This window comes from Pseudophryne corroboree, chromosome 3, assembly GCF_028390025.1.
Source record: "Pseudophryne corroboree isolate aPseCor3 chromosome 3, aPseCor3.hap2, whole genome shotgun sequence".
Lineage (NCBI taxonomy): Eukaryota > Metazoa > Chordata > Amphibia > Anura > Myobatrachidae > Pseudophryne > Pseudophryne corroboree.
This window is the reverse complement of record NC_086446.1, coordinates 48,088,316-48,113,233: the sequence shown is the minus strand read 5'-3', so window position 1 is coordinate 48,113,233 and position 24,918 is coordinate 48,088,316. Positions and strand designations below refer to the sequence as shown.

General features: G+C 49.1%; 1 pseudogene; it reads right to left on the bottom strand.

Annotated features, from left to right (window-relative positions):
- LOC135054691 (zinc finger protein 585A-like) overlaps positions 1 to 23,420 on the bottom strand; it is a 143,867-nt pseudogene extending 120,447 nt beyond the window's left edge.
- Positions 23,421 to 24,918: the final 1,498 nt, after the last annotated feature.

Genomic DNA, 24,918 nt, shown 5'->3' with positions numbered 1-24,918 from the left:
GTGCGTCAGGGTGGGTGCCCTGTGAAGCCCAGTGTACCTCCCAGAAGGAGATTTAACAATGGTAAGTTCTTACCATAAATCTCGTTTTCTGCTGCGGGGTACACTGGGCTCCACAGGGAATGACATTGGGGATGTCTTAAAGCAGTTCCTTATGGGAGGGGACGCACTGTAGCGTGCACAAGAACCCAGCGTCCAAAGGAAGCATCCTGGGAGGCGGAAGTATCGAAGGCATAGAACCTTATGAATGTGTTCACTGAGGACCACGTAGCCGCCTTGCAGAATTGTTCAAGGGTCGCACCACGGCGGGCCACCAAAGAAGGTCCAACCGACCGAGTACAATGGACCTTTATAGTAGCAGGAGCTGGAAGGCCAGCATATACATAAGCATGTGCAATCACTATTCTAATCCATCTGGCCAGGGTCTGCTTGTGAGCAGGCCAGCCACGTTTGTGAAAACCAAACAGTACAAAGAGAGAATCAAACTTCCGAAGGGAAGCAGTTCTCTTTACATAGATACGGAGAGCCCGTACCACATCCAAAGACCGCTCTTTGGAAGACAATTCAGGAGAGGCAAAGGCCGGAACCACAATCTCCTTATTAAGGTGGAAAGAAGACACCACCTTAGGTAAATACCCGGGACGTGTTTGAAGAACCGCCTGATCTCGGTGAAAAATCAGATATGGTGACCTACCAGATAAGGCACCCAAATCCAATACCCATCTAGCAGAGGCAATAGCCAACAGAAACAACACTTAAGAGAAAGCCACTTAAGGTCTGCAGATTCAAGAGGCTCATACGGAGACCCTTGCAACGCCTCCAAAACCACCGACAAGTCCCAAGGGGCCACAGGCGGGACATAGGGAGGTTGAATCCACAACACACCTTGAGTGAACATATGTACATCAGGTAATGTCGCAATTTTTCTCTGGAACCAAACCGACAAGGCAGAAATATGAACCTTGATGGAGGCCAGACGAAGGCCCAAGTCCAGGCCCTGTTGTAGAAAGGCCAAAAGTTTGGCCGTACTAAACTTGTGTCATGATTGGTAGATGCGCACCAAGCAAAGTAAGAATTCCAGATTCTATGGTAAATCCGAGCAGTAACCGGTATCCGGGCCTTCAACATGGTTTGAATGACTGCCTCAGAAAATCCTGTGGACCTCAAGACGGAAGCTTCAAGAGCCACGCCGTCAAAGCCAACCGGGCTAAATCCTGGTATACACAGGGGCCCTGAACGAGGAGATCTGGGCGCTGTGGAAGTAGAAGGGGATGCATTATCGAGAGACCCTGAAGGTCTGAGAACCCATGCCGTCTGGGCCAAACGGGAGTGATCAGAAGTAGGAATCCTCCTTCTTGCTTGAACTTATTACTCTGGGCAGGAGTGACACCTGAGGGAACACGTATGGCAGCTGAAAGTTCCATGGAATTACCAGTGCGTTCACAAACGCTGCTAGTGGATCCCTTGCTCTGAAGACCGGAACCTTGTGATTGTGTCGAGACGCTATCAGGTCCACATCTGGAAGACCCCACCTGTCCACGAGGAGTTGAAACACTTCTGGATGGAGGCTCCACTCTCCGGCGTATACGACCTGATGACTGAGAAAGTCTGCATCCCAGTTTAGGACCCCCAGAATGAATACTGCCGATATAGCTGGCAGATGGCGTTCCACCCACTGAAGAATCCTTGATACTTCCCTCATTGCCATGCAGCTTCGAGTGCCGCCTTGATGATTGATGTATGCCACCGTGGTGGCGTTGTCCGATTGTACTTGAACAGGCCTGTTCTGTATTAAATGCTGGGCCAAGTTCAATGAGTTGAACACCGCCCGCAATTCCAGAATGTTTATCGGGAGGAGAGACTCCTCGGTCCACCGACACTGAAGGGAGTGTTGCTCCAACACCACGCCCCAACCTCTCAGACTGGCGTCCGTCGTCAGAAGGACCCAGTTGGAGATCCAGAAGGGACGACCCCTGCTCAATCGTTGGTCCTGAAGCCACCAGCTCAGTAACAGACTGACCTCCGGAGACAAGTAGATCAGTTAAAACCTGATCCTGTGAGGCAGGCCGTCCCACTTGGCAAGAATCAGCTTCTGCAGAGGGCGGGAATGGAATTGAGCGTACTCCACCATGTCGAAAGCCGACACCATGAGACCTAGCACTTGCATTGCCGAATATATCGACAATTGCGGACGAGATAGGAAGTATCGAATCCTGTCTTGAAGCTTCAGGACTTTCTCCTGAGACAAGAACAACCGCTGGTTGTGAGTGTCCAACAACGCCCCCAGGTGCACCATGCTCTGAGCAGGGACCAGGGAAGATTTCTTCCAGTTGATGAGCCACCCATGGGCTTCCAGAAACTGGATAGTCAAATCCAGATGACGTAAGAGAATTTCTGGGGAATTTGCCAGGATCAACAAGTCGTCCAGGTACGGTAGGATCCTGACCCCTTGATGGCGGAGCACAGCCGTCATTACCGCCATGACCTTGATGAAGAGTCACGGAGCCGTGGTCAAACCAAAAGGTAACACCCGAAATTGGTAATGGAGGATGCCAAACGCAAACCTCAGGTATTGCTGATGCGACATTGCAATGGGAATATGCAGGTAAGCATCCTGTATGTCCAGGGAGACCATATAATCCCCAGGTTCCAAAGCCAGAACAATAGAGCGAAGAGTTTCCATACGAAAAGAAACTTGGAGATCCTCACAAATTTGTTCACGGACTTGAGGTTGAGAATAGGCCGGGATGACCCATTCGGTTTCGGGACTAGGAACAGCGGTGAATAGTACCCCTGTCTCTCTGAGCCAGAGGCACCTGTACTACCACTCCTGTGTCCAGGAATGAAGAGTTTTTGCCTTCACCTGATCCGAAGGGACGTCTGTCAGGCAAAATTGATGAGGGGGACGATTTTTGAAGGAGTGACGACTTCCCACACCCAGGCATCGGAAGTGGTCTTCAACCATTCCTGGGTATACCCTAGAAGTCGGCCCCCCACCCTGGAATCCCCCCGAGGGAGGCCCGCTCCGTCATGCGGCAGGCTTGCCAGTCTTGGAAGCAGGCTGACGGGCAGCCCAGGCCCATTTAGATTTGGGCTTATTGGGTTTGGAAGTGCGAGTCTGTTTCGGGTACGCCTGACCCTTTGCTTTCCCTGAAGGACGAAAGGAGCGAAAGGAAGTACTCTTAGCCTTCGGTACCGAAGGAGCAGTACTAGGTAGAAAAGCTGTTTTAGCAGTAGCTAAGTCAGCCACTATCTTGTTGAGGTCTTCTCCGAAAAGGATGTCTCCCTTAAAAGGGAGTACCTCCAGGGTTTTCTTCGAGTCCAGATCCACGGACCAGGACCATAGAATCCGGCGAGCCAGTATGGACATAGTAGAAGCCTTGGCCGCCAGAATACCAGCATCAGAAGCCACCTCTTTAATGTAATGAGAAGCTGTGACAATATACAATAAGCATTGTCTAGCATGATCAGAAGCGTTGGAAGACATCTCAGCTTCCAACTCCTGAGCACACGCTTCAATAGCCTCTGCAGCCCATGTAGCTGCAATGGTGGGCCGATGTACAGCACCTGCTAGGGTGTAAATCGCCTTAAAACAACCCTCCACATGCTTATTCGTCGGTTCTTTCAGAGACGTGACAGTAGTTACTGGCAGAGCTGAAGATACCACTTGCTGCGCCACCTGCGAATCCACTGGCGGGGGTGTTTCCCAAATTTTACTTAGCTCCGCAACAAGGGGATAGCGAGCCAGCATCTTCTTGTGAGGCGTGAATTCTTTCCTGGATTTTCCCAGGACTCCTGACATATGTCAACTAAATGATCAGAATGAGGTAAAACTTGTTTAACCACTTTCTGACGTTTAAATCTGTCCAGTTTCTTAGGGGCAGCATCAGGCTCCGGGTTATCAGTAATATGAAGAATGAGCCTGATAGCCTCCTACAAGTCAGGAACATCCACCTGTGAAACAGATTCCCCATCAGAAGCGTCAGGATCAGAATCTGTGGGGTCAGTATAAACGCCATCCTCATCAGACGAGGTGTCTGGGACATTGGTGGATTGTGAAGAAGTAACGGCCCACTTAGAGGACCCCTTGGTCTTAGGCGGGCGAGGGTTAGACTTCTGAGGAGTCAGTGATTGGTTCACTTGCTGTAACTGAGCAGACAGTTGATCTGCCCATGGCGGGTTAACCGCAGGGACCATAAGCGTTTGTACCAGCACAGGAGGTCCCATAGGGGGCGTTAGTCTAGTTACCAGCGTATTCAATAGCGTGGAGAAAGTAGCCCAAGGCGGGTCATTTTGAACTTCCGTTGCTACGATCCCACTGGGGGGTAAGGAGCCCCCAGAACCTGAACCCTCAAGCTGCTATATTTTCCTCAAATGTGTCTGCAGCGTCACCACCACGCAAAGTGGGATCAGCCCCAGCACCATTGCCCTTTGTAGCTGAAATAATTAAAAGCTCAATGCAAGGCAACACAGTACAATATCAGCAGCACAATACCTGACAAGAACCTCCTGTGCAGTGTAACAGCACAAACAGGGAATTCAAGAGGTATATGGTGACTAAAAATCACAGAGAAAAATATACAATGAGTATGTCTTGTGAAAAACATATATTAAATGATATATATATGCACTTAGCCCCCTCAGGTTATAGAATATAGGGATAGCAATCTGAGTGAGATACACGAAATGGAGGTTAGACAGCAGCTAGATGCACACACACAGTCACATTGTACAATGCAGAAATCATGACATGCAATAAAACTGCACTGGACTAGCAATACAAAGTAGTACTAAGTATAGCTATACACTCAATAGATATAACAATGCACAGTAACGACTGGATGTATATCACAGGGTACTTGTACTAGATAATCCTGACTAAATGCACTCTTTCTTACTAACACTGTCAGCAGACATGTAGAATACTTAAGTGTCCTGTAAAATGCACAGCGCTGACAGGCAGGCGGCTTTACAGAGGAGGATTTGCCCAAACAGTCCCAGGATCAGCTATGCTTGTCCTAATGGCACCCAAACGCTGACAGGGAGTGAGGGAGAGATGAAGCTCCAGGGTGGGAACATTTACGCTAAATGGCGCCCTGGGGCTGGGGCTACAGGTCAAAGCCTTATCCCCCTGCTGGACTTCACCACCGGGTACTACGGGCTATATAATAAACGTTTTTTTTTAATCAAAACCGACCTGTGTCCGTGCCCTGGTGGTCTAGTGGGGTCCCTGTACTGCCACAGTGTCCACGCCAGCGTGCGCGGCCCGCCTCCCACCGGCCGCATGGGATCGCGATTTCCAGCGGGTCCCGTCAGAGGGACTCACTTACCTCCTCCCTGAGTGCGGCCACGCGATTCTGGAGAGCAACGGTGGTGTGTGTGACTAACTTGAGAGAAATCGGATGTAGGTACCCGGCAATCAGGGTGCGAAAGTGTACAGCGCCGCTGAGGGAGGTGATGGAGCTGCAGCTGGAGATGACTGACTGACATCTAACACTTAGTGTCTCTGCTGCAACCCTTGAAGTCTTCATTTTTCACTTTAAAAGCTCTTCTCAGGGCTGCTGGAGCAGCCCCCCTGTTGTATGCCTGCACTGCATGGCACCAACTACAAAACTGAGCTCCTGTGCACGGAGGTGGGGTTATAGAGGAGGCGGCGCTATGCATTCTGGGAACAGTCAAAGCTTTTAGCCTGTTGGTGCCTCGGATGAAGATCCTACTCTACACCCCAATGTCATTCCCTGTGGAGCCCAGTGTACCCCGCAGCAGAAATATCTATATCAATCTATCATCTGTAACGGAAACACTGCTGCAACTTCCTCCCTTGTACTGATGTATGGCAATCACCAGAGAGTGTGGGAAGGAGACTGGTCACATCTCTGAGTTGGTAACACACAGTGACATGATGTGAGGGGAAGAGCAGGAGTCTGATAAGGGCTGATGGCTCCGATGTATGAGATGCACCAAAGAGTGTGGGGAGGAGACTGGTCAGATCTCTGGGCTGGTAACACACAGTGACATGATGTGAGGGGGAGAGCAGGAGTATAATAGGGGCTGATGGCTCCTGATGTATGAGATACACCAGAGAGTGTGGGGAGGAGACTGGTCAGATCTCTGGGCTGATAACACACAGTGGCATGATGTGAGGAGGAGAGCAGGAGTATAATAGGGACTGATGGCTCCTGATGTATGAGATACACCAGAGAGAGTGTGGGGAGGAGACTGGTCAGATCTCTGGGCTGGTAACACACAGTGACATGATGTTTGGGGAAGAGCAGGAGTATACTAGGGGCTGATGGCTCCTGACACCCCCACTGGGCTGATACATTTCCCTCATTAGTCTGTACTGACAGAGAAGTGTGTAGGGGAAGAGACTTCTGTAGTGACTGAGCAAGGAGAATGTGACTCTGTTCTGTAATAATAAGATTTTAAACCTACCGGTAAATCTATTTCTCCTAGTCCGTAGAGGATGCTGGGGACTCCATAAGGACCATGGGGTATAGACGGGCTCCGCAGGAGATAGGGCACCTAAAAAGAACTTTGACTATGGGTGTGCACTGGCTCCTCCCTCTATGCCCCTCCTCCAGACCTCAGTTAGAGAACTGTGCCCAGAGGAGATGGACAATACAAGGCAGGATTTAGTAATCCAAGGGCAAGATTCATACCAGCCCACACCAATCATACCATGTAACCTGGAAAATACATAACCAGTTAACAGTATGAACAAACGACAGTAACGGTCCAAGACCGATGTCAACAGTAACATAACCCTTATGTAAGCAACAACTATATACAAGTCTTGCAGAGTTTCCGCACTGGGACGGGCGCCCAGCATTCTCTACGCACTAGGAGAAATAGATTTACCGGTAGGTTTAAAATCTTATTTTCTCTTACGTCCTACAGGATGCTGGGGACTCCGTAAGGACCATGGGGTTTATACCAAAGCATCCAATCGGGCGGGAGAGCGCGTATGACTCTGCAGCACCGACTGAGCAAACGCTAGGTCCTCATCAGCCAGGGTATCAAACTTGAAGAATTTAGCAAAAGTGTTTGATCCCGACCAAGTCGCCGCTCGGCAAAGTTATAATGCCGAGACGCCTCGGGCAGCCGCCCAAGAAGAGCCCACCTTCCTAGTGGAATGGGCCTTAACCGAATTTGGTACCGGCAATCCAGCTGTAGAGTTAGCCTGCTGAATCATATTACAGATCCAGCGAGCAATAGTCTGCTTCGAAGCAGGAGCGCCAATCTTATTGGCCGCATACAGGACAAACAGAGCCTCTGTTTTCCTAATTGTAGCACACTGGCTACATAAATTTTTAAGGCCCTGACTACGTCCAGGGATCTGGAATTTTCCAGGTCACTTGTAGCCACAGGCACCACAATAGGTTGATTCATATGGAACGAAGAAACCACTTTAGGCAAAAATTGCGGACGTGTCCTCAATTCAGCTCGATCCACATGAAAAATCAAGTAGGGGCTCTTGTGTGACAAAGCCGCCAATTCTGACACTCGCCTTGCTGATGCTAAGGCCAACAACATGACCACCTTCCAGGTAAGAAATTTCAACTCAACCTTGTTAAGCGGTTCAAACCAGTGTGATTTTAGGAACTGCAACACCACGTTCAGGTCCCATGGTGCCACTGGAGGCACAAAAGGGGGCTGGATGTGCAGCACTCCCTTTACAAACGTCGGGACTTCTGGAAGAGAAGCCAATTCCTTCTGAAAGAAAATCGAGAGGGCCGAAATCTGTACCTTAACAGAGCTTAATTTCAGGCCCATATCCACTCCTGTCTGTAGGAAGTGGAGAGGACGACCCAGATGAAAATCTTCCGTAGGTGCATTCTTGGTCTCACACCAAGACACATACTTTCGCCAGATACGGAATCCCCTTTTTCGCTAGGATTCGGCGTTCAACCGCCATGCCGTCAAACGTAACCGCGGTAAGTCTTGAAATACACAGGGCCCCTGTTGCAACAGGTCTCCCCTCAGAGAAAGAGGCCAGGGATCTCCTGTGAGCATCTCTTGTAGATCCGAGTACCAGGCCCTTCGAGGCCAGTCTGGGACAACGAGTATCGTCCCTACTCTTCTTTGTCTTATGATCCTCAACTTTTTTGTGATGAGAGGAAGAGGAGGAAACACGTAGACCGATTTGAACACCCACGGTGTTACCAGAGCGTCTACTGCTACTGCCTGAGGGTCCCGAGACCTGGCGCAATACCTCCAAAGTTTTTTGTTGAGGCGTGACGCCATCATGTCTATTTGAGGAGTTCCCCAAAGACGTGTTACGTCTGCAAAGACTTCTTGATGAAGTCCCCACTCTCCTGGATGGAGATCGTGTATGCTGAGGAAGTCTGCTTCCCAGTTGTCCACTCCCGGAATGAAAACAGCCGACAGAGCGCTTACATGATTTTCCGCCCAGCGAAGGATCCTTGTGGCTTCTGCCATCGCGACTCTGCTTCTTGTCCCGCCTTGGCGGTTCACATGAGCCACTGCTGTGACATTGTCTGATTGAATCAGAATCGGTAGGTTTCGAAGAAAACTCTCCGCTTGTCGAAGGCCGTTGTAAATGGCCCTGAGTCCCAACACATTGATGTATAGACAGGACTCCTGGTCTAACCAAAGACCCTGAAAATGTTTTCCCTGTGTGGCCGCTCCCCATCCTCGGAGGCTCGCGTCCGTGGTAACCAGGATCCAATCCTGAATTCCGAACCTGCGACCCTCCAGGAGGTGAGCACTTTGCAACCACCACAGGAGGGACACTCTGGTCCCTGGGGACAGAGTTATTTTCCGATGTAAGTGCAGATGGGACCCGGACCACTTGTCCAGAAGGACCCATTGAAAAGTCCTTGCATGGAACCTTCCGAAGGGAATGGCCTCGTAGGCCGCCACCATTTTCCCCAGAACTCGAGTGCATTGGTGAACTGACACCCTTTTCGTTTTAGCAGGTCTCTGACCATGTTCTGGATGTCTTGGGCTTTCTCTATTGGGAGGAAGGCCTTCATTTGTTCCGTATCCAGTATCATACCTAGGAACGGTAGTCGAGTTGTCGGAATCAACTATGACTTCGGTAGATTTAGAATCCAACCGTGTTGCTGGAGCACTCTCAGAGAGAGCGCCACACTGCTCAGCAATTTCTCCCTTGATCTAGCTTTTATCAGGAGATCGTAAGTATGGGATAATTGTGACTCCATGCTTGCGCAGGACCATCATCATTTCCGGCATTATCTTGGTGAAAATCCTCGGGGCCGTGTAGAGTCCAAACGGCAACGTCTGAAATTGGTAATGACAATCCTGTACAGCGAATCTCAGGTATTCCTGATGGGGGGCATATATGGGGACATGAAGGTACGCATCCTTTATGTCCAGAGACACCATAAACTCCCCCTCCTCCATGTTGGCTATTATCGCTCTGAGAGATTCCATTTTGAATTTCAATCTTTTTATGTACAGGTTTAGGGATTTCAGATTCAAAATAGGTCTGACCGAACCGTCCGGTTTCGGGACCACAAATAGGGTTGAGTAGTAACCTCTTCCCTGCTGGTGCAGGGGAACCTTGATTATCACTTGCTGTATACACAGTGTTTGAATTGCAGCTAACACTATATCCCTTTCCGATGTGGAAGCTGGTAGGGACGATTTGAAAAATCGGCACGGGGCACCTCCTCGAATTCCAATTTGTAACCCTGGGAAACTATTTCCAACACCCAGGGATTCAGGTCCGAACTGACCCAGGCCTGACTGAAAAGTCGAAGACGTGCCCCCACCGGTGCGGACTCCCTCAGGGGAGCCCCAGCGTCATGCTGTGGGTTTTGGAGCAGCCGGGGAGGACTTTTGTTCCTGGGCACCTGCCGAAGCAGGTGCTCTCTTGCCTCTGCCCTTACCTCTGGCGAGGAAAGAGGATCCCCGACCTCTTTTGGACTTGTGCGACCGAAAGGACTGCATCTGATAGGGTGTTACTTTCTTTTGCTGTTGGGGAATATATGGTAAAAAATTTGATTTACCTGCTGTAGCTGTGGAAACCAGGTCCGTCAGCCCATCCCCAAACAATACATCACCCTTATAGGGTAGTACTTCCATATGTGTTTTGGAATCCGCATCACCCGTACATTGGCGAGTCCATAAGGATCTTCTCGCTGAGATAGACATGGCATTGGCCCTAGAAGCTAGAAATCCAATGTCCCTTTGAGCATCCCTCATAAATAAGACTGCGTCTTTAATATGGGCTAGAGTTAAGAATATAGTATCCTTATCCATATTATCAAATTGATCTGTCAGCTCATCTGTCCAAGCTGCAATTGCGCTACACACCCATGCCGACGCAATCGTCGGTCTTAGCACAGCACCTGTATGAGAATAAATACACTTTAATGTAGTCTCTTGCCTGCGATCTGCAGGGTCTTTAAGGGCCGCTGTGTCAGGAGACGGTAGCGCCACTTTCTTGGACAAGCGCGTCAGGGCCTTGTCCACAGTGGGGCGTGATTCCCAAATCTCCCTGTCCTGCTTAGGGAAGGGGTATGCCATATAAATTCTTTTGGGGATCGGCGGTCTCTTATCCGGAGTCTCCCAAGCTTTTCCAAAGAAATCATTCAATTCATGAGATGTGGGAAAGTTAATAATCTGTTTCTTTTCCTTAAACATGTGTACCCTTGTGTCGGGGACCGAGGGTTCATCCTCAATATGCAACACATCCCTTATTGCCACAATCATACACTGAATGGTTTTAGTCACCCTAGGGAGCAATTTTACTTTGTCGTAGTCGACACTGGAATCAGAATCCATGTCGGTAGTAGTGTCTTGTGTTAAGGGACGCTTTTGAGACCCCGACGGGCCCTGTGAGTCGGTCCAATCCGAGGATTGACCCCCTGATGTCCCCCCTAATTCAGCCTTGTCAAGCCTTTTATGTAAAGATGCCACACTTGCATTCAACATATGCCACATGTCCATCCAATCCGGAGTCGGCACAACCGACGGGGACACTCCACTCATTTGCTCCACCTCCTCCTTGGAGAAGCCTTCCGCCTCAGACATGTCGACACACACGTACCGACACCCCACACACACAGGGATTATCCTATACTGGGACAAAACCCCAACCAGGCCCTAAGGAGAGACAGAGAGAGAGTATGCCAGCACACACCAGCGCTTAAAAACACTGGCAAAAATATGACGAGATAGCGCTTTTCTATATATAATATGCCAATTCCCACTCACTGCGTCGCTAATGTGCCCCCCTCCTCTTTTTTCCAGCCTGTGTCCAGAAGGGGAGAGATCAGGGAGCCAGCGTTTTCCTCATGCAGCTTCTGTGGAGAAAATGGCGCTGGTTAGTGCTGAGGATCAAGCCCCGCCCACCCGACGGCGGGCTTCGGTCCCAGTGAATTTTCAATAAAAATGGCGGGGGATCATAGATTTATTGCCTCCACAGCCTAATCAATCTGCATTTGCCCAAATGTGAGGTTTATTGTTGCCCAGGGCGCCCCCCCCCCCCCCTACGCCCTGCACTTTTCAGTGCTGCTCTGTGTGTGTGTGACTGGGAGCAATGGCGCGCAGCGCTCGCCTTACCTCATGAAGATCTGATGTCTTCTGCCACCTAAGATGTCTTCTGCCTTCTCATCCGGCTTCTATATTCGGCATCTGTGAGGAGGACGGCGGCGCGGCTCCGGGACGAACCCCAGGTGAGACCTGTGTTCCAACTCCCTCTGGAGCTAATGGTGTCCAGTAGCCTTAGAAGCAGTGTCCAACTTGACAAGCCAGCTCTGCTTCTCTCTCCTCGGTCCCACGATGCAGGGAGCCTGCTGCCAACAGGACTCCCTGAAAATAAAAAACCTAACAAAATTCTTCTTCCACAGAAAACTCTGGAGAGCTCTCTGTAGTGCACCCATTCTCCATGGGGCAAAAGATCTAACTGAGGTCTGGAGGAGGGGTATAGAGGGAGGAGCCAGTGCACACCCATAGTCAAAGTTCTTTTTAGGTGCCCTATCTCCTGCGGAGCCCGTCTATACCCCATGGTCCTTACGGAGTCCCCAGCATCCTCTAGGACGTAAGAGAAAAGGGTTATTACTCACCTGTGCTGATATCTGTAGGGATTTCCTCCTCTATATACTGCTGATCACCCCTCACATATGTCTCATCTTCTTCCTTTAGGTCTTCTACCTCATTTTCAGTTACATATATCTCTTCCTCTTTCTTTATGTCAATTATATATGTCTCTTCATTTCCCTTTATATCTTCCACCTTCACAGCAGTCACATATGTTTCCTCTTGTCCCTCTATATCTTTGCCCATATTATAAGTTGCATACAACTCTTCTTCTCCCTCTATATCTTCTATTTTTATATCAGTCGCATATGGCTTTTCTTCTGCCTCTATATCTTCTATCGTAAAATCAGTCAGATCTTCATACTAAATAAATCACACAAAAAATAATACTTTAATATTGCCAAAATGTATTAATGGAGATAAAACATTATAATATCTGCTCTACAGATCATATACAGTAGTGACAGTCACTTTGGTGTATTGGTGAGACCCTAAATCCCACCTACCTGATCCTCCTGTGGGTTCCTGTGATTCTCCTCTGTACAGTCCTGGGAATACAGAGGAATGGGACATCTCTCTGGGGTATCTCTGTTTCTGGGCTCATCTGTAGGAGACACACAGTGACTGAGTACAGTGTATATATGTGATTATCAGATGTGTGTATATAGGGGTCCCATACCTGCTCTCCCCTGTACAATACATGACAATCTCCTCTTACCCAGTGATGTGAGGGGCCGGTGATTCTCCATCATCACGTCCTTGTACAGACCCCTGTGTTCCTCTATATACTCCCCCTCCTGCATGGAGAGATAGACAGTGACATCCTGACACCTTATAGGAACCTGACACACACAATGATACAGTCATCACCCAGACACATCCCCTGGTGTTACTGTATAATGTCCCATTCCCAGCAGTCATCTCTCCAATCACCACCCAGACACATCCCCTGGTGTTACTGTATAATGTCCCATTCCCAGCAGTCACCTCTCCAGTCATCACCCAGACACGTCCCCTGGTGTTACTGTATAATGTCCCATTCCCAGCAGTCACCTCTCCAGTCATCACCCAGACACGTCCCCTGGTGTTACTGTATAATGCCCCATTCCCAGCAGTCACCTCTCCAGTCATCACCCAGACACGTCCCCTGGTGTTACTGTATAATGTCCCATTCCCAGCAGTCACCTCTCCAGTCATCACCCGGACACATCCCCTGGTGTTACTGTATAATGTCCCATTCCCAGCAGTCACCTCTCCAGTCATCACCCGGACACATCCCCTGATGTTACTGTATAATGCCCCATTACCAGCAGTCACCTCTCCAGTCATCACCCAGACACGTCCCCTGGTGTTACTGTATAATGTCCCATTCCCAGCAGTCACCTCTCCAGTCATCACCCGGACACATCCCCTGGTGTTACTGTATAATGTCCCATTCCCAGCAGTCACCTTTCCAGTCATCACCCAGACACATTCCCTGGTGTTACTGTATAATGCTCCATTCCCAGCAGTCACCTCTCCTGTCATCACCCAGACACGTCCCCTGGTGTTACTGTATAATGCCCCATTCCCAGCAGTTACCTCTCCAGTCATCACCCAGACACATCCCCTGGTGTTACTGTATAATGCCCCATTCCCAGCAGTCACCTCTCCAGTCATCACCCAGACACATCCCCTGGTGATACTGTATAATGTCCCGGTGGTCATTCCGAGTTGTTCGCTCATTATTTTTATTTCGCAACGGAGCGATTAGTCGCTAATGCGCATGCGCAATGTCCGCAGTGCGACTGCGCCAAGTAAATTTGCTATGCAGTTAGGTATTTTACTCACGGCATTACGAGTTTTTTTCTTCGTTCTGGTGATCGTAATGTGATTGACAGGAAGTGGGTGTTTCTGGGCGGAAACTGGCCGTTTTATGGGTGTGTGCGAAAAAACGCTACCGTTTCTGGGAAAAACGCGGGAGTGGCTGAAGAAACGGAGGAGTGTCTGGGCGAACGCTGGGTGTGTTTGTGACATCAAACCAGGAACGACAAGCACTGAACTGATCGCAGATGCCGAGTAAGTGTGGAGCTACTCAGAAACTGCTAAGAAGTGTCTATTCGCAATTCTGCTAATCTTTCGTTCGCAATTTTGAGAAGCTAAGATTCACTCCCAGTAGGCGGCGGTTTAGCGTGTGCAAAGCTGCTAAAAGTAAAAGCAGCTTGCGAGTGAACAACTCGGAATGAGGGCCAATGTCCCATTCCCAGCAATCACCTCTCCAGGCATCACTCGGACACTTCCCCTGGTGTTACTGTATAATGTCCCATTCCCAGCAGTCAGCTCTCCAGTCATCACCGAGACACGTCCCCTGGTGTTACTGTATAATGTCCCATTCCCATCAGTCACCTCTCCAGTCATCACCCAGACACATCCCCTGGTGTTACTGTATAATGCCCCATTCCCAGCAGTCACCTCTCCAGTCATCACCCAGACACATCTCCTGGTGTTACTGTATAATGTCCCATTCCCACCAGTCACCTCTCCAGTCATCACCGAGACACGTCCCCTGGTGTTACTGTATAATGTCCCATTCCCACCAGTCACCTCTCCAGTTATCACCCAGACACATCCCCTGGTGTTACTGTATAATGTCCCATTCCCAGCAGTCACATCTCCAGTCATCACCCAGACACATCCCCTGGTGTTACTGTATAATGTCCCATTCCCATCAGTCACCTCTCCAGTCATCACCCAGACACATCCCCTTGTGTTACTGTCCCGTTCCCAGCAGTCACCTCTCCAGTTAGCAGCTGAATTATCTTGTTGGTGAGTTCCAGGATCTTCTGGTCTTTGTGTCTCTCATGTATCAGTGAGTGAGGTGGAGGCACTGTGGTGGAGGCACAGCTGATGGGTACTTCATACTCAGCGGATGCCTTCTTTACTACTGTGTAATCCTGGGTATTGTAGTAGATATCAATAAAAAGCTATATTAAAAACATCCTAGCTCATGAGAAAAATGTGCAGCTAAAACTAATATTTTGGAAGTTGTTCCCTGCTGCCTCCTGAGAGGACTGAGGCACTGATACTATATTTGAGAGCGGCTCCCTGCTGCCTGGTTAGAGCTGTGCTCATGAGGAGACTGAGGCACTGGTACTATATCTGAGAGTGGCTCCCTGCGGCAAGGTTACAGCTGTGCTGATGAGACTGAGGCACTGATACTATATCTGAGAGCGGCTCCCTGCTGCCCGGTTACAGCTGTGCTGATGAGGAGACTGAAGCACTGATACTATATCTGAGAGCGGCTCCCTGCTGCCTGGTTACAGCTGTGCTGATGAGAAGACTGAGGCACTGATACTATATCTGAGAGCGGCTCCCTGCTGTTCGGTTACAGCTGTGCTGATGAAAGGACTGAGGTACTGGTACTATATCTGAGAGCGTCTCCCTGCGGCAAGGTTACATCTGTGCTGATGAGACTGAGGCACTGGTACTATATCTGAGAGCGTCTCCCTGCGGCAAGGTTACAGCTGTGCTGATGAGGAGACTGAGGCACTGATACTATATCTGAGAGTGGTTCCCTGCTGCTTGGTTATAGCTGTGTTGATGAGAGGACTGAGGCACTGATACTATATCTGAGAGCGGCTTCCTGTTGCCCATTTACAACTGTGCTGATGAGAAGACTGAGGCACTGATACTATATCCGAGAGCGGTTCCCTGCTGCCTTGTTACAGCTGTGCTGATGATACTGAGGCACTGATACTATATCTGAGAGCGGCTCCCTGCTGCGCGGTTACAGCTGTGCTGATGAGGATACTGAGACACTGATACTATATCTGAGAGCGGCTCCCTGCTGCGCGGTTACAGCTGTGCTGATCAGGATACTGAGACACTGATACTATATCGGAGAGCGGATCCCTGCTGCCTGGTTACAACTGTGCTAATGAGGAGACTGAGGCACTGATACTATATCTGAGAGCGGCTCCCTGCTGCCCGGTTACAGCTGTGCTGATGAGAGGACTGAGACACTGATACTGTATCTGAGAGCAGCTCCCTGCTGCCCGGTTACAGCTGTGCTGATGAGAGGACTGAGTCACTGATACTATATCTGAGAGCGGCTCCTCGCTGTCTGGTTACAGCTGTGCTGATGAGAGGACTGAGGCTTTGGTACTATACTTGAGAGCGGTTCCCTGCTGCCTGGTTACATCTGTGCTGATGAGACTGAGGCACTGATACTATATCTGAGAGCGGTTCCCTGCTGCCTGGTTACAGCTCTGCTGATGACAGGACTGAGGCACTAATACTATATCTGAGAGCGGCTCCCTGCTGCGCGGTTACAGCTGTGCTGATGAGGATACTGAGACACTGATACTATATCTGAGAGCGGCTCCCTGCTGCGCGGTTACAGCTGTGCTGATCAGGATACTGAGACACTGATACTATATCGGAGAGCGGATCCCTGCTGCCTGGTTACAACTGTGCTAATGAGGAGACTGAGGCACTGATACTATATCTGAGAGCGGCTCCCTGCTGCCCGGTTACAGCTGTGCTGATGAGAGGACTGAGACACTGATACTGTATCTGAGAGCAGCTCCCTGCTGCCCGGTTACAGCTGTGCTGATGAGAGGACTGAGTCACTGATACTATATCTGAGAGCGGCTCCTCGCTGTCTGGTTACAGCTGTGCTGATGAGAGGACTGAGGCTTTGGTACTATACTTGAGAGCGGTTCCCTGCTGCCTGGTTACATCTGTGCTGATGAGACTGAGGCACTGATACTATATCTGAGAGCGGTTCCCTGCTGCCTGGTTACAGCTCTGCTGATGACAGGACTGAGGCACTAATACTATATCTGAGACCGGCTCCCTGCTGCCTGGTTACAGCTGTGCTAATGAGAGGACTGAGGCACTGATACTATATCTGAGAGCGTCTCTGTGCTGCCCGGTTACAGCTGTGCTGATGAGAAGACTGAGGCACCGATACTATATCTGAGAGCGTCTCTGTGCTGTTATAGTACAGATTGGCCACAGATATTTTATATATTGTGAATAAATATAGAGAAGATAAAAAGAGATAATTAAATGTAATAACTAACCATACCTTCGTTTTATGTCAAGATAGGTGTTTACCTTATATTGGTATTCCCGTCCTTTATATTTACCATTTTAGCCAGTTCTTCAACAATTGTACGATTTATTTTTTTTATATATGATTTTTAACGTAGCATTTGTAACATTAATATCTGCACAAAAATCATAATTAAAAGACAAAAAATAAGATTTTACTCACCGGTAAATCTATTTCTCGTAGTCCGTAGTGGATACTGGGAACTCCGTAAGGACCATGGGGAATAGTGGCTCCGCAGGAGACTGGGCACAACTAAAGAAAGCTTTAGGACTACCTGGTGTGCACTGGCTCCTCCCACTATGACCCTCCTCCAGACCTCAGTTAGGATACAGTGCCCGGAAGAGCTGACACAATAAGGAAGGATTTTGAATCCCGGGTAAGACTCATACCAGCCACACCAATCACACCGTATAACTCGTGATACTATACCCAGTTAACAGTATGAAAAATTAACTGAGCCTCTTAACAGATGGCTCAACAATAACCCTTTAGTTAACAATAACTATATACAAGTATTGCAGACAATCCGCACTTGGGATGGGCGCCCAGCATCCACTACGGACTACGAGAAATAGATTTACCGGTGAGTAAAATCTTATTTTCTCTGACGTCCTAGTGGAAGCTGGGAACTCCGTAAGGACCATGGGGATTATACCAAAGCTCCCAAAACGGGCGGGAGAGTGCGGATGACTCTGCAGCACCGAATGAGCAAACTCAAGGTCCTCCTCAGCCAGGGTATCAAACTTGTAAAAGTGTTTGAACCCGACCAAGTAACAGCTCGGCCAAGTTGTAAAGCCGAGACCCCTCGGGCAGCCGCCCAAGAAGAGCCCACTTTCCTCGTGGAATGGGCTTTTACAGATTTAGGGTGCGGCATTCCAGCCGCAGAATGTGCAAGTTGAATCGTGCTATAGATCCAGCGAGCAAATAGTCTGCTTAGAAGCAGGAGCACCCAGCTTGTTGGGTGCACACAGGATAAATAGCGAGTCCGTTTTCCTGACTCCAGCCGTCCTGGAAACATATATTTTCAGGGCCCTAACTACGTCCAGTAACTTGGAGTCCCCCCAAGTCCCAAGTAGCCGCAGGCACCACAATAGGTTGGTTCACCTGAAAAGCTGATACCACCTTAGGAAGGAATTGGGAACGAGTCCTCAATTCCGCACTATCCATATGAAAAATCAGATAAGGACTTTTGCATGACAAAGCCGCCCTATCTGATACACGCCTGGCCGACGCCAAGGCCAACAGCATGACCACTTTCCACGTGAGGCATTATAGCTCTACGGATTTAAGTGGCTCAACCCAATGCGACTTCAGGAAATCCAACACCACGTTGAGATCCCAGGGTGCCACTGGAGGCACAAACAGGGGCTGAATATGCAGCACTCCCTTAACAAAAGTCTGAACTTCAGGCAGTGAAGCCAGTTCTTTTTGGAAAAATTGTACAGAGCCGAAATCTGGACTTTAATGGAACCCAATTTTAGGCCCATAGTCACTCCTGACTGTAGGAAGTGCAGAAATCGACCCAGTTGAAATTCCTCCTTTGGGGCCTTCCTGGCCTCACACCAAGCAACATATTTTCGCCATATGCGGTGATAATATTTTGCGATCACATAGGAACCGGTGTTCAACCGCCATGCCGTCAAACAGCCGCGGTAAGTCTTGGAACAGGCAGGGCCCCTGCTGCAGCAGGTCCTGTCTGAGCGGCAGAGGCAATGGGTCCTCTGAGAGCATTTCTTGAAGTTCTGGGTACCAAGCTCTTCTTGGCCAATCCAGAACCACAAGTATAGTTCTTACTCCTCTCCTTCTTGTTATCCTCAGTACCTTGGGTATGAGAGGCAGAGGAGGGAACACATACACCGACTGGTACACCCCCGGTGTTACCAGAGCGTCCACAGCTATCGCCTGAGGGTCCCTTGACCTGGCGCAATATCTTTTTAGCTTTTTGTTGAGGCGGGACGCCATCATGTCCACCTGTGGCCTTTCCCAATGGTGTACAATCATTTGGAAGACTTCTGGATGAAGTCCCCACTCTCCTGGGTGGAGGTCGTGCCTGCTGAGACAGTCTGCTTCCCAGTTGTCCACTCCGGGAATGAACACTGCTGACAGTGCTAACACATGATTTTCCGCCCATCGGAAAATCCTTGTGGCTTCTGCCATCGCCATCCTGCTTCTTGTGCCGCCCTGTAGGTTTACATGGGCGACCGCCGTGATGTTGTCTGACTGGATCAGTACCGACTGGTGTTGAAGCAGGGGTCTAGCCTGACTTAGGGCATTGTGAATGGCCCTTAGTTCCAGAATATTTATGTGTAGGGAAGTCTCCTGACTCGACCATAGTCCTTGGAAGTTTCTTCCCTGCGTGACTGCCCCCAGCCTCGAAGGCTGGCATCCGTGGTCACCAGGACCCAGTCCTGTATGCCTAATCTGCGGCACTCTAGAAGATGAGCACTCTGCAGCCACCACAACAGCGACATCCTGGCCCTTGGAGACAGAGTTATCAGCCGATGCATCTGAAGATGCGACCCGGACCACTTGTCCAACAGATCCCACAGGAAGATCCTTGCATGGAACCTGCCGAATGGAATCTCTTCGTAAGAAGTTACCATCCTTCCCAGGACTCGCGTGCATTGATGCACCGACACCTGTATTTGTTTTAGGAGGTCTCTGACTAGAGATGACAACTCCTTGGCCTTCTCCTCTGGGAGAAACACTTATTCTCGTTCTGAGTCCAGAACCATACCCAGGAACAGTAGACGCGTCGTAGGAACCAGCTGCGACTTTGGAATATTCAGAATCCAGCCGTGCTGTTGTAGCACTTCACGAGATAGTGCTACTCCGACCAACAACTGCTCCCTGGACCTCGTCTTTATAAGGAGATCGTCCAAGTACGGGATAATTATAACTCCCTTTTTTCGAAGGGGTATCATCATTTCGGCCATTACCTTGGTAAATACCCTCGGTGCCGGGGACAGACCAACGGCAACGTCTGGAATTGGTAATGACAGTCCTGTGCCACAATTTTGAGGTACTCCTGGTGAGGAGGGTAAATGGGGACATGCAGGTAAGCATCCTTGATGTCCAGTGATACCAAGTAATCCCCTTCGTCCAGGTTTGCAATAACCGCCCTGAGCGATTCCATTTTGAACCTGAACCTTCGTATATAAGTGTTAAAGGATTTTAATTTTTTAGAATGGGTCACACCGAACCGTCTGGTTTCGGTACCACAAACATTGTGGAATAGTAACCCCGGCCTTGTTGAAGGAGGGGTACCTTGATTATCACCTGCTGGAAGTACAGCTTGTGAATTGCCGCCAGTACTACTTCCCCTCGAGGGCAGCAGGCAAGGCTGATCTGAGGTAACGGCGAGGGGGAGTCGCCTCGAACTCCAGCTTGTATCCCTGTGATACTACTTGCAGAACCCAGGAATCCACCTGTGAGCGAGCCCACTGGTCGCTGAAGTTCCCGAGACGCGCCCCCACCACACCTGGCTCCACCCGTGGAGCCCCAGCATCATGCGGTGGACTCAGAGGAAGCGGGGAAGATTTTTGATCCTGGGAACTGGCTGTCTGGTGCAGCTTTTTCCCTCTTCCCTTGTCTCTGTGCAGAAAGGAAGCGCCTTTGACCCGCTTGCTTTTCTGAAGCCGAAAGGACTGTACCTGATAATACAGTGCTTTCTTAGGCTGTGAGGAAACCTGAGGTAAAAAATTTTCTTTCCCAGCTTTTGCTGTGGATACGAGGTCCCAGAGACCATCCCCAAACAATTCCTCACCCTTATAAGGCAGAATCTTCATGTGCCTTCTAAAGTCAGCATCGCCTGTCCACTGCCGGGTCCCTAATATTAAACTTTCTTTTCTAGGAGCTCAGGAGAGCCCCTAGTGAGCATCCAGCTCAGCCGGGCACAAGATTCTAACTGAGGTCTGGAGGAGGGTCATAGTGGGATAAGCCAGTGCACACCAGGTAGTCCTAAAGCTTTCTTTAGTTGTGCCCAGTCTCCCGAGGAGCCGCTATTCACCATGGTCCTTACGGAGTTCCCAGCATCCACTAGGACGTCAGAGAAACCTTAATTATATAGTACCAGTGATATTAGGCGTACTAGGGTCAGATGGTATGCTAAGTATACCCACAGCCAAGTCACTGTGAAACTACCGGATCCCATCATCTCCCCAGTCATGTCCCGGTAGTATTATTACTATTGATATAAGTGATATCACTGTGACACTCCCAGATCCCCTCACCTCCCTAGTCATGTCCCTGTATTATTACTATAGATATAAGTGACGTCAGTAACACTCCCAGATCCCCTCACCTCCCCAGTCATGTCCTTGTATTATTACTATAGATATAAGTCATGTCACTGTGATGCTTCTAGACTCCCTCACCTCCCCAATCAGCAGGTAGATGATCTCCAGGGTGAGGTTTAATATCTTCCTGCTTGTATGACTCTGGTCTTTGTCCATTCTCAATGAATCAATGATTTATACAGGATACGTCAGAACCTTACGTGACATTCACCAAAGCTCAATTGTCTAAAAAGAAAAAAATTATAAAAACATATCACAGAGTAAATCATTAATGTAACATATGCAAATATGACACACTAAGTGACAAATTATCCTCTCACCTTATTCCCTAGCCACAGTGCTGGGGAACAAACACCTTACACAGCCTCATTTTCAGCAGGTATACCACCCTATGGGGTCATTCCGAACTGATCAGTTTCTCGCAGCGCAGCGATCGGGTCAAACTGCGCATGCGGTGTATGCCAGTCGTCGTTGCCTAGCGATCGCCTCTGAGGCAGAGGCGGTCGCTGGGCGGGAGGGAGCTGGACGGTGGCGTTAAGCCGCCATTTAGGGGGCGCGGTCTGGCCAACACTGTGCGATGCCTTTGCACTTCTGGGGGGGGGGGGCACTGACATGCGGGGCGGACTAGCCCTGTGCTGGGCGTCCACCCGCATGTCAGTGTGAATGATCGTAGCTGTGCTAAATTTAGCACAGCTACGATCAACTCTGAATGACCCCCTATATGTGAACAGTCACAGTCCAGCCTTACACCTCATACATACAATTTCAGAGATCTTCCAGGGTGAGGTGCATTCTAGCAACCGTTCTTCTTCCACACATTAATGACAGGCACAGTGGAATTTGGAACCTTCCTAACATCTGCAATGCTTCTCACACACACACATACCTTAGATCAAATATCCTAGGATGAGCCTCTGTTCAAACTCGGTTAGCTCCATCTGGCAAATGATCTAATCAATGCCTCTCTACCCGTTTTAGACCTTCACGAACACGTGTGTGCTGTAGGAGCATACCTGCATGGGGGTGTCCAATCACTTTTGTCTACATAGTGTACCCTAATCCTTACTACTCCCAGCAATACCCTCACCCCATACACCAACCTCCTGCTCTCACCCACATTATCCTTCCCTCACCAGTGCTGCACGTGCTACCTCCAATAATTCTTACTATACCCACCAATGCTCATCTCCCCATGTAATAATACCACATATCAGTGTGTGCCGAGAGCTGTGTTATTCCCCTCATATATCACTGTACGGTCCCCTCTCCCCTATATAATAATACCACATATCAGTGTGTGCCGGGGGCTGTGTTATTCCCCTCATACATCACTGTACGGTCCCCTCTCCCCTATATAATAATACCACATATCAGTGTGTGCCGGGAGCTGTGTTATTCCCCTCATATATCAATGTATGGTCCCCTCTCCCCTATATAATAATTATACCACATATCAGTGTGTGCCGGGGCTGTGTTATTCCCCCTCATATATCACTGTACGGTCCCCTCTCCCCTATATAATAATAATACCACATATCACTGTGTGCCGGGGGCTGTGTTATTCACCCTCATATATCACTGTACAGTCCCCTCTCCCCTATATAATAATACCACATATCAGTGTGTGCCGGGGGCTGTGTTATTCCCCTCATATATCACTGTACGGTCCCCTCTCCCGTATATAATAATAATACCACATATCAGTGTGTGCTGGGAGCTGTGTTATTCCCCCTCATATATCACTGTACGGTCCCCTCTCCCCTATATAATAATATCACATATCAGTGTGTGCTGGGAGCTGTGTTATTCCCCCTCATATATCACTGTACGGTCCCCTCTCCCCTATATAATAATACCACATATCAGTGTGTGCCTGGGGCTGTGTTATTCCCTCTCATATATCACTGTACAGTCCCTTCTCCTAACACGTTACCTCAGGACCCAGGACAGGTCTGTATTATGGAGATGACCCCTGTAGTGTAGCGTCAAACCCCAAGATAATATGTAGACTATAACAAAATGGCCGCCCACTGGCTAACTCTAGTGTTGGTTTGTGCTTTGTGGAGTCTGATTGGCTGTAGCCATAGTGAGAGTTGGTGGGCGGAGCCAGTGTGATAGCTGTGAGATGCGATTGGCTGATGTGGGGTGAGCGGGAGGGGACAGCTGCGGGGTGGGCGTGTCAGTAGGCAATAAGGTAGAGCAGTACGGACAGTAACCATGGCTACAGAGAGACGCTGAGGAGGCACCGTCCCTCCCTAAACGATGTGACGTGAAACTACATCCCCCAGAGTGCACCGCGCCTGATCATCATATTCCGATCCGCCTAATCTCCGCCATTCCGTAGTTTCCGGGTGTCCTCTGTGAGGGGATCCCGCTGACCTAGCTCCTCCCCCTTGTGTCGTGGCTCCTCCCCCTGACGGAAAAGGTCCCTTAGGCCGCTTGGTGCAAGCCTCAACCGTGTGGGGGAGTGCCTGGAAACCTCAGCAGGTAGTAGGCACTTACTGTTATGCAAGGTGAGCAGCCTGTGGTGTCCTGTTATTATTATACAGGGGTAGTAGCCTGTGGTTTGCTGTTGTTGTTATTATACACGGGGAGCACCCTTTGGTGTTGTCTTATTATTAATATACAGGGGGAGCAGCCTGTGGTGTGTTGTTGTTGTTGATGATAATATTATTATTATTATTATTATTATTATACAGGGGAAGCGGCATGTGGTGTGTTGTTGTTGTTATTATTATTATTCAAGGGGAGCAGCCTGTGGTTTCCTGTTATTATTATTGTACAGGGGGATAAACCTGTGGTGTCCTGTTATTATTATTGTAGAGGGGGAGCAGCCTGTAGTGTCCTGTTATACAGGGGGAGCAGCCTGTGGTGTCCTGTTGTTGTTGTTATTATACAGGGGATGCGGCCTGTGGTGTGTTGTTGTTAATAATAATAACAGGACACCAGAGGCTGCTCCTCCTGTATAACAGGACACTACAGGCTGCTCCCCCTGTACAATAATAATAACAGGACACCACAGGCTGCTCCCCCTGTACAATAATGATAACAGGACACCACAGGCTGCTCCCCCTGTACAATAATAATAACAGGAAACCACAGGCTGCTCCCCTTGTATAATACAGGTTGAGGATCCCATATACAAATATTCCGAAATACGGAATATTCCGAAATACGGACTTTTTTGAGTGAGAGTGAAATAGTGAAACCTTTGTTTTTTGATGGCTCAATGTACACAAACTTTGTTTATTACAGAAAGTTATTAAAAATATTGTATTAAATGACCTTCAGGTTGTGTGTATAAGGTGTATATGTAACATAAATGAATTGTGTGAATGTACACACACTTTGTTTACTGCACAAAGTTATATAAAATATTGGCTAAAATTACCTTCAGTCTGTGTGTATAAGGTGTATATGAAACATAAATGCATTCTGTGCTTAGATTTAGGTCCCATCACCATGATGATATCTCATTATGCTATGCAATTA